This window comes from Ciconia boyciana, chromosome 10, assembly GCF_034638445.1.
Source record: "Ciconia boyciana chromosome 10, ASM3463844v1, whole genome shotgun sequence".
NCBI lineage: Eukaryota > Metazoa > Chordata > Aves > Ciconiiformes > Ciconiidae > Ciconia > Ciconia boyciana.
In genome coordinates, this window is record NC_132943.1 from 44,394,039 (window position 1) to 44,404,887 (window position 10,849).

Consider the following 10,849-nt stretch of genomic DNA (forward strand, 5'->3'; position numbering starts at 1 on the left):
TCCCCGTGTCCTCCGTGCTTCACCCCAGGGACTTGCAACTGGCCTCGGAACCAGCAGGGCCCAAGGACTGAGCCTCTGTGTTTTCAAAATCGTCTCAGATGCAATGTCCGTGTCCGAGTGCATCCCACCATGCCAAGATGAGAAGGCCAAACAGGGTTTTCCAGGAAACCATGAATGATCTCCACTCAAACACCAGCAGCAAAGTTCATCTGTGCTTCTACTGTGTGTATCTCATGGCTCGTTATGCAAATTATGGCTTCAACCTCTCGCAGAACAGGGGATCCAAAAAGATTTAAACAGTTACTTCAAAACCTGGGTCTTGTGCGGTCTGCCTGTGACAGCAGGCTTAGAGCAAAAGCACACGGTCACTTTGAGGAGCAGGTTTCCGAGCAATGACTTGCATTTTGCTCTTGACATCTGCAGGTCTCAAAACAAACTCAGTCTGTGGGACACGGTGGGACACAGCAGGACACAGCGCTGGCCTCACTCTTTCTGGCTTTGGTGGCTTTTCAGGCTTGCAGCCCGTTATCACTCCTCTCCTCTGTCCTTCAGAGCACTTCATCATGTCCCAAAATCTTATTCCCGGCCACAGCTGACCACACACATCAATTGGTCAAGCAGAAATCTTACTTTCCCAGCTTTCTGTCCCTTTGAGTTTACCAAGTGAACACAAAAAGTTATTGAATAAGCCATCTGCTTATTTAATTTGCCCTCGGGTAATATTTTTCCATCTAAGAAGCCACATTAAACATTATATACTGCAGCCTTTTTGCCTGGAGCACAGTTTCTGGAGCCAAGTGACAGAGCAATCATCCATCGCACATAGAGGAGGGACAAGTGGACATCCCCAGTCCCAGCTGCGCGTGATGGGAGATCTCAGGGCAGAGGTGTTTCCGGTGAGAAGAGCAAGGTATTAAGTGTAAAGTCAATGAAATGCAGAATATATGCTGGAAACATCTTCAGAAGAAGCTTCCTCCAGGGGAGCAATGGGACACATGGCCATGGGGTGCACCAGCCCCAGGACTCTCTGCAGTGGGTCAAAGCAGAGCAAAGATACAGAAAGTACCAGCGGTACCGAGGCGAGCTGGAGCGCTTCCTGCAGCTCACCTCCCCACCGCAGCAGAGCTGGATTTCCCCACCCAACACAAAGTCTGGCTGTGGATGGCACTCAAAGCCCCCGGCTGCTGTTGACACCAAGACACAAGCAGAACCCAAGAACCACCGACTTTTGCACAGAGGAGAGGAATATCCAGAACTGCAACAGCCAATGCTGAAACCAAGGTGCCGTGAACCAAGGTGGGACCTTGCCCGCAGGGCCCCTCCTGGAAGACCACTCCTGACATCCATCCTCCTGCGGCTGCTCACAGACCCACAGGTGGCATCCAGCTTGCTGGCCACCAGAAAAAGAAACTGTTCATTAAAGTAATTAGGATCCAAAAGGAGGGGACGTTTAAAGATAAGATATTTAAAGGGGATAGTTAAAGAAAAACACATGATTTTGTAAGGCTTCTACCCACAGATGTGCCAGTGGGAAAAACCTCCAGTGGGAAGAACCTCCACTGGGAAGAGCCTCCACTGGGAAGAGCCTCTGGCATCTCCCATCTGGCTTCCCCTGTGGGAAGCCAGCCCCGGCCCATGGTGAGGTGTGCCCAGCCATCGCAGGAGCCTCGTGTAGAAATCAATCAGACAAAAATGATATGTGTTGCTGCATCAACCACCTCGGTATTATTCAAACCTCATGCTAAGAGCTTGGCATGTGTTCTCACCCATTTCTCTAGAGCGTTTGGGTGATAGCACCCGTATTACCACATTGCATCGCGCCCCCTTCAATGCCCAGCGTGGGCTCCAGGGGCAGCACCAAGCGGCTGCTCTGCTCGCATGTGGTTTCTTCCCTCTCCCTGTTTGTTCCTAGCGGGGTAAGGATCCATACACACGCTCGCAGGGAGGGTGAAGAGGACCAGCACGAAAGCCCGTGCTGGAAACAACAATCTATTTTTATACTTCCTCCCTCGCAGAGACAGTCATCCGCCTCTGCCCTGCTTGGGAGTGGCGGCACCCGCGGGCGGGCAGCTCTTGGCCAACAAAGCCTTCGCCTCCGGGAATGCCTGTCCACGTTTCCTTATCGTATTATTTTATTTTTGGCTCAAGGAATTTAACACTAGCTACTACTTCCCCCCCCCCCGGATCAGCAGTGAAGCCAGCAAGAATGAAACCATGTTCCTCAATTCCACCTCTGTGTCATGGGCCAAAGCGGCTGTGTCCCACTGGGATGTTGGGGAAACTGCTACAAGGGCAGGAGCAGGAGGACAAGGCTGAGAATGAATGACTGGTACCACTGACGATGATGAAGATCACAGCACTCAGCAGAGTGAGCGCTCCCGCCGCTGGACTGGCAAAGACTGGGGAGGTGCTGGCCCCTGGGACAGCTGTCTGTCTCCCCCAAGGGCATCTGGATGTCCTGCCCAGGACAGCCAGAAATGCACCCGTGGATGTCGCCTTTGGCCCCTCTGGAGTCCAAGGGACAAGGAGCGGGTCTCTGCCAGCTCCAGCCCGGCGCTGGAGAGAGGAAAGTCACTGCCAGGGCCCGCACGAGGGCTCACATTGGGCAGAGGGCGCAGGGGCAAGGGTGGGGTGGGAGGCACGGCGTCCCCCTGGGCTCCTCATCCCGCTCGATGGCCAGCTCGACTCCACCACGGATCAACTCTGTTCCTTGCCACGACGAGGACAAAAAGGGCTCCCTCCCCAAAAAGCACCGGCCTTGCCAAGCTGCACTGGTGTAACACAGTTCCTGGTGCTTATGAAACATCACATTTTTCCAAATAATTTGCTCTTTTTCTTCCTAATTTTCATCCAAATCTTTTTTTTTTTCTTGGTTTGTTTTCCGTAAACTTACTTCAATAAATGAATGGCTTTTTAACAATGGCTTTTTCATCAAAGTCCTGTGAAATTGGAAATATTGGGCTGTTGCTTGTAAAACCAAGCGCAGCGCATTTCGAATGCCCCAAGCCAAAAGCAGCTTTACAGTTTCCATGCTCTGAAATGGTTTTCCGCCCTGGGGCAGCTTGATTTGCAAGCTGGCCTCACTTCTTGGGGACCCCACACGCCAGGACACGTCTCAGGGCTCAGTTAGCACCGGTGGGAGCAGGGCCGTGCCCAGCACAAGGGTTCTGCATGGGCTGATGCTCCCTCGGCATTCTCCAGCCATGGCTAATTTGCCAGCCAGTGTCACCAGCGAGGCTTGTGCAGCGTTGGAGGTCCCTGCAGGACGTGGGGTTTCAAAAGCTGAGATGACTGTGGGCTTGCCAGAGCCACAGATTTCAGAAATGACCGACTCTTCCCAGAAGTGTCGCCTGTGATTTCAGGGAATTTTGTCTTGAAATCTTGCCTTACTGCCATGTCTGACCACCAGCTGAAACCTCCTGCTGCTTTTTAATGGCTCTGTCTGCATGCGCCCTCCACGTCGTGCATCTTCTGCAGGCGACTTGCCCACAGGCTCTGACCCAGAGAGCGGAGTCCAAGGTGAAGGACCCACGTTTTGGCATCCCAACAGCCTTCGGGGCAGGTGCTGAAGGCAGCCCTGCGTGCTGGTCTTGCTGTCCTGACACATAGCTCTTGCAATGCAGTTTCCATCCCACGCCCACCATGCTGGAGCCACACCTTGCACCCAGTGTGCCGGTTCATCCAGACCTCCTTTTAGAGTCCTTGCCCTCACCTGGGGGACGTGGTGGATGCACTACCAGACCCGTCACCTCTTCCATCCTATGCCACCAACCCAACAGAAACTGCACCCCCAGAAAGCCCTAGCAGCAGATCCAAGCTCGGTAGTTTCCCCTCGCTGTTACCATATGATCCTCAGTGGAGCAGCAGCCAAGCCTGGGGAACCTGCTTTCAAAGCAATACTGCAAAAAGAAGGAGGGGGGATGTTTAACCCAGACCTTTGCAGAGGGTGGCAAGTTGGCTGTCCTATGGAAGGCCAACAGCATCCTCACCGGGGCAGGGGCTGCCTGCACCTGGGAAGCACAGATGCCTCCTCCAAGATTCAGCTGCTTGCCGATAGCAATCCTTCTTAGAAAGGAGACAGGGCGGGGGAAACACTGTGGTCTACGGCTCCCCACCGGAGCGCCCCGGGCATGCCACCCAGCTCCCTGCACCCCCACCACATCCCACCCTCCTGCCCGGGGAGCCGGGCACCCTGCGGACAAAGCACCCACCTATTTGCCCGTCCATCCGCCCGTGCGGAGCCTGCCACGCTCCCAGGCCCTTCCCCACTGTGGTGCTGACCCTCGCCCCATGCCGGACAAGCTCACAGGCATTAGCCGTGTATTTCTGAGCAGAGATCGCTACACACCACGTAATTGAACTCTCACATAAAAATAATCACTGCCTCAATTATTCAGCATGCTCGCCCCACTGCCCAAGCTCACTTGCTGGTGTTTCCATGCTGTTGAGATATTAAATTGCTTGTTGTATATTTAGCGTTGGTTGCCAAGACCCGGCTCCTACTTCATAACACACGTATGCCTGTATTCCTACCGCTTTGTTTATATGTGATGGATTTTACATATGTGCAGATGCCAGTACATGATACAGCTGCTTTGTGGACAGTCTGTAACATGAATTTCTGAGGCCAGTGCATGATTCAATGCAGCTTGGCAGCTCCAGTTGCAGTAACCTGCTTGTGCAGCTCCTTGAATGATGCCGAGACGCGTATCTGTGCTTACACAGTGCCCTGCGCTGGGTCTGCAGGCAGGACGGTGATGCCGGACCGGCACATGCCCGTGAGCACCCAAGTCGGGTGCTGGCTGCCAGCCCAAGCGGGGTGCCCTGCCTGCTGTTGTCCCAGGAGAGAGCTGGCAGCAGGACAGCCCCGAGATTGAGGGGCTCCCACACCAGGTTGGGGACAGGTCCCAGACATGGGGATCTCCATCCTTGGGGGCTGGAGGAAAGGTGATGTCCATCCAACGCAACTTCACGCCAGCAGCAGTGCTCCCATCTCCTCGCCCACTGGCAGGGACCCCTCCTGGGGCCAGGGCGGAGGAAGGGCTGGCTCCAGCTCGCCCTAGCCCTCTGCCCGAGCTCACACCCCTGGGCAGGGGACCCCCTAAAGCAACACGAGCTCTACCTTTACACAGAGGACCAAAAGGCAGGTGGAGGAACATCAACAGCTTTGTAAGAGTTAAGTGCTCTTCCCATAGTAATACCTCCCCGCTCCCAAACCACCAGCAAATGGGTTCATGAGACAGGCAGCGGTTGTTTTACTGAGTGAAGTTCAAGGTGTTTAGATTAACCTTCACATTGGTGAGCAGTGATTAAACGTATCCAGGACGGCTGTAAATGCACTCAGATTAAACGTATCCAAAATAGCTGTCCACACAGTCATGTCCCCTTGGCCTGGCACACCAACGAGTGAGGAGCCTCCTTCCAGCGAGGAGCTGCTGGATGCATGTCTGGGCCGCGGTGCCACTGATGCACTCATAAACTCATCAAACAGTGGCTGGGCTTGCAGCCCCCGCAAACTGCGGGGGGCATCGATCCCCCCCACGGCCCCGTCCCGGCGCAGGGGTCTGAGCAGCCCCCTCCTCTCTGCCCAGCCAGCAGAGCCTGCGGAGAGCGGAGGGCTGGGAGCAGCAGCATCCCCCAAGGACGCAGCGCTCCTCCTTGCCTCCCCCCTCGCGCATGTTGGTCTCTATCCCACAAGACCTCAAACAGTGCCTGGTAGAGCCAGACAAACCACACGTTTAAATACAGATCAAGTTTTCAGCCGTGAGAACAGTCTGTCCTCATGGCCCCTTCTGCCGTCTGTCTGTCCATCCTCCCGGGCTGGCTTGAGCGTGGGACAAAGGGGTGCGTGCACTAGGGCGGTTCTCTCTGCCTCCATCTCCTTCCCCTGGGAGGATATCCTGGCATCATCTGCCTTCACCTATCCAGGCCCTGACATTTGCTCCCTTCCCAGCAGCTTCCTGTTTTGGATATTCCTTTGTCTCAGCTTCCTCTCCTACTTGTGCCACTGAAACCAAGACGATTGTCCTGGGAGCATCAAGCAAACAAGGTGTCGCACACCACGCTTTGTGCTGCCAACATCATCCATGGCAAACTGCATCCCACGTGCTCGTCCAGCAGACCTGCCAGCACGCCGTGCCGGGCAGCAAACCCACTATGGCAGCCTCAACGCCACCAGAGACCCCACCACGTGGCTGTGGGTCCCACCAGCCACACTGACATCTTGCTCCCTGTCTCCCGGGCCACGGCTCGCTCAGTTGCAAAGAGAACCTGCTCTGGATTAAACCACAGAAATCCTCACTTTATGAACACTGAGCACGAGGTCCGGATCCCACCACCACAGCCACTCACCCTCATCACCCCGGGGCAGTGCAGCAACCCCTTCGGTACCATCAGGGACAACTGCGGCTCCCCTCACGGGCAGGGATGATGAGCCACACCGAGCAGATACAGGCGGACCTGTATGGTAATGGGAGCAGTTCACATACCAATCAGCGAGTTCAAACAGGGTCACCAACACACCCCATCTGGCACGAAAAACCAATCGTTAAAGCAGAGAGAAACCCTTAGATTATATTTTTATGCATCCTACTTGAAACCAAATGATCTGGAAAGTCCCAGAGCAGTCAGAGGCAAAGGTCTAAATCTTAACGATGCTCCTGGCAGGGCTCTGTGTTTTGTTTGCGCTATTTAACAGCTTCTTCATAAGGAAACAGTTGACTTGGTTGAGGAAAAAAGCCACCACAAAAATCCTCGCCCCGCTGTTCAGCTGATAGAGCTCCATCAGCGATGTCGCTCTTGACACTGGTCCCAGTTTGGGTTGCTGGAGCTCCCGCACCCAGCGAGGCGTCTGGACCGGGCGGAGAGAAGCCACAGAGCCAGCCGCACGCTGTGACTCCGGCTGCTCGGGCGCCAGGGAGGGACTGGCCTCAGGGAACTGAAGGCAACCATTTATTTTTGCATGTTTTTGCAAACACTTCCTTTAGCATGTAATGCATTTTTCTCCCATCCGTATATCTTATCGCCCTCAAATATTTAGGTTTTTTTACCACAGTCTAACTTTGTTACATAAATTTGTGCTTAGGAACTGCAACCTATTTCAACACAGGTTTTTTTTCTTTTTTTTTTGTTTCTTTCTTTTCACATGCTCTGAGTGAGAAGCCCAGCCCTGACAACTGATACGCGGCAGAACCAGTGCCTTGCCCAGCGCTGTTCACAGGCCCTCCCTTCGCCGCTGCATGTGAGGCAGGGGAGACATCTCAGCAGCTTCAAGAAACCGGAGGAGCTGGGATGGCATGTCAGGCATCGCCTCTGCCCTGCGGCTGAGCTGCTGGTGTGCCAGGCCAGGTCCCCGGGGCCACCCCACCTCAGTGCTGCTTCCACCCTGGATCGCAGCTCCCGGGAGGGCAACGACACCTTTTGCAGAGAAAATGGCTGAACGGGATTAAATTGCTCATCCAAATGAAAACACAAAGCCAGGTTTAACGCCTCACACTGAAGCAAGCCACAGTTCAGAGCAGAATCAGCAGACACCCAGGTAATTAGCATTGCAGGGCATGATTTTCCCTTGCAAGGAAACAGTGAGTATGGAGATAAGGGTGATCCAATTAACCAGGCTTTACGTGGATTTCCGCATGGCATGTGGCAATGCTCTTAAGCGCTTAAAGAATGCCCAAAAGCTCTTAAAGAAACTGAGATGCCATGGGATAAGAGGTAGAGACCTCCTGGGATTAGTAACTGGTGAAAGGTCAGGGAGTGAAGAGCAGGAGCAGGACCGCATCTCAAGGGAGGGCACTGGTGGAGCCCCTGAGGGTCTGACCCATCCTGCACCTCCCTGAGCGCTCTGGAGAAGGCCAGGACACAGCAAGGTGACCACACGCCCTGGCAGGACAGCCACCAAAGGCAGTGAAAGCAACAAAGGCTGCCGCAAAAAGGCTATGGTGAACTCCATGTTCAGGGCAGCGACACGTGGCTTTGTGCTCAGTGGCAAAGGCTTGATGAGGTGATTCACCTCGCCCTTCTCTTGTGCAACATGTGGATGAAAGGAGGAGTTGCTGGTGCCAATCTCATCTGCTTCCAAAACCATCAAGTGGCTCAAATTCGCATGTGGTTTTATTTCCTCAGGTTCCCTGCAGCTGCTCCTGCTACATCTGCAGGAACTCATCTCGGGTTGGTTTCAGATGTACCTGTGCTGTAGATAAAGGGCAAAAGAAACAGGCACGAGTGTGCAAGCGGCTTTGTAAAGTGTGGGAAATGCAAGGATCAGCCGGGGAAGAGGGCATCTGGGGGGAGAAATAACCCCATGCAGGGAAAGGGCTCGCTGCACTTGCTGGAGCATGCAAGAGGGAGGAGGGGCAGAAGGTCACAAGCACTGGGTCTCGGCCCTGCCAGCCACGTTTGGTTCTGCCCCTGTCCCTTCTGGACTGGAAGGAGCAGGAGTCACTGTAGCTTGAACCCTTTGGAGCTCCCTGAGCACTGGGCCAGCCATGCTCCCTGCAGTGGGACTGCTGAGGACCATCTTCATGGCTGGAGGGAGCCTGTTGCCAGGACCAGTCCCCACCCTGAGCGCTGCAGCCACCTCCCTGGCAAGCTGCTCCAGGCAGAGCACGCAGGGGCAGGGATGGAGGAAGGAAGTGCAGCACTACTTGCTATTCAAAGGAAAAATCTGGCTTCCTCATGCCCCGGGATCTCTGTTTGCACGAGTCACCGTGCTCCCCAGGAAGCCAACCCGTACATGGTGGAGCCGGCCAGGCTCTCCAGGTCACAGGGAGGCAACCAGGACCCAGCCTGCAACAAGGACAGCCACGGCCAGGCTGAGTCATGGCCGGCCGCGTCCCAGACAGCCGCTCCTGTGGGCTGGGGTGTGACTCAGCTCATGGAGCAGCTGCCCCTGCTCACAGCCCATCCTGGTGACGCGTGAGGTTTGGGAGGGTGAGGAGTTCAGGTCTTTTTTGTGAGCTGGAAGACACCGCCTCATCCCCAGACAGCGAACCGACAGACTCACCCCCAAATGACTCTGCAGAGGTTCAAGGCTTGATATGCTCCTGGGGACAGACTGACCAGCGGCTGTGGTGAAGACACATAAGGGAAGGGAGCCAGCCCCAGGCGCACCCTGGCCCGGGAGCAGAGACGAGCAACCATCCTGCAGCAGAGACCCAATGCTCCCAACATTCCCACTGCTCCTCACCAGCTACCACGGACACACCAAGCACTGGGTGAGGAGCGTAGCCAAGGGCCAGAGTTGCACCAGACCAGGGCATGACCAGGGTACGGCTGCCAGCTGGTGGAGAGGAGAACCTGGGAGTCATCTCAAGGAGCCCATGGCAGCCCCTCAGCCCCACTGCTCCCAGCCAGCAGCTGGCACGAGCTGTCCAAGAGCCTCCGGCAGATCACATGAAGTAAGGATGGCCGGGCTCACTCACAGATGGCTCAGCCAGCTGGTGCCTCCTGTGGTGCAGACCAAGGTCTCACTGCACGCTGGAGGCCATTCCTGGGTCTGGCACAGCTGCGACACGTCAGAACTTGGGATCAAGCTCGGGAACCCACAGGATGAAGGTAGCTCTGCATGGCTGGAAAACAGCATCCCTGTTAGACATCCAGCTGTTTCTCCTCAGCCACACCAAGAGAGGGCTTCACTCCCATGACAGGTGATTACGCTGCACGGATAAAAGGCAGGGTGACAGCCAGTTTCAGGGATCCAAGGGAAGACTACTCACACAGCCAGAATCCCCCTGCCAGAGTCCTAGGATCTCTTCACTGGCTCAGCAAGACTCAGGAGAAAGCAGATCAATCTGTCATGCTCCCATTCCTCTCCTCTGCAAGTCGGTGTTGGTATGAAGGAGGCAGTGCCAACGGCAACCCTCCTGTCATCCAAGAAAAGGTACTACCAGTACCTACAAACGCTGTCTTGCCTATACCCTGCAACAATGATTCTGCCCCTGATTTCTCTATGCCAGCCCAAGGCTCCATCCCAGAGCACTTACTGACAAAGCCAGTTCAACTAAAGCAGCGTGGATTAACTGGTTTTTGCAGTCCATTACAGACTGTATTTACCAGGAAGGTCTGAGTCCACCTGGGGGCAGGAGGGGATGCACTTCCAGGGATGGGTTCCCAGTCATGAGCCACTGGACAACATGCTGGCACGGCAAGTGGCTGCCAGCTGGGTGCCAGTTTGGCACCCAGCCTGGTGCAAAACCTGGGAGCAAAACTCCCAGGTGCAAAACTCCTGCAAACCTGGGAGCTCCGCTGGGCTCACTGCCTGCCCCCAGCCGCCGCAAGCTTTCCCTGGCAGCCTCAGAGGCAGCCAGCTCCACCCCGCCGGTACCTGCAGCATGCAGCACAGGCATGTGCCTTGGGGCCAGAGCTGGCAAGGGGTTATGCTGGCAAAAGCCATCACACATGCTTATCTCACACATCACACAAGAAGAAAGCCATGGGGCAGCACAGCTCATAGCTTCAACCAGAGTGTAAGCAAAAGTATTCTCTACCCAGCGTAAGTCCTGTTTTCCATACATGAAGGGGATGGGGGGACTCACTTGCACAAGGTCCATAAGGAAAACTTTCCAGGACAGACAAGCCAGAAAGCGGAAGGAAGGAGGAGAGAGTCTACGTACTCGCAGTAGGGACTTCCTTGGGTTAGATGAAGGGTCAGGGCCAGGTCCCTGTGACTCACCACGCTTTTTCGAGACATGCTGCTGGACTGATGCAACCCCTGCTCCAGCAGAACAAAACACAATGGGCCACCGCCGGTACCGGGGAGAAACATGGGCGTTGCAGGAGCTGCTATAAAAAAATATCCCTTGCAACCCACAAACCAAAGACACTACCCATGAGGTGCTGGTAAAGGAGA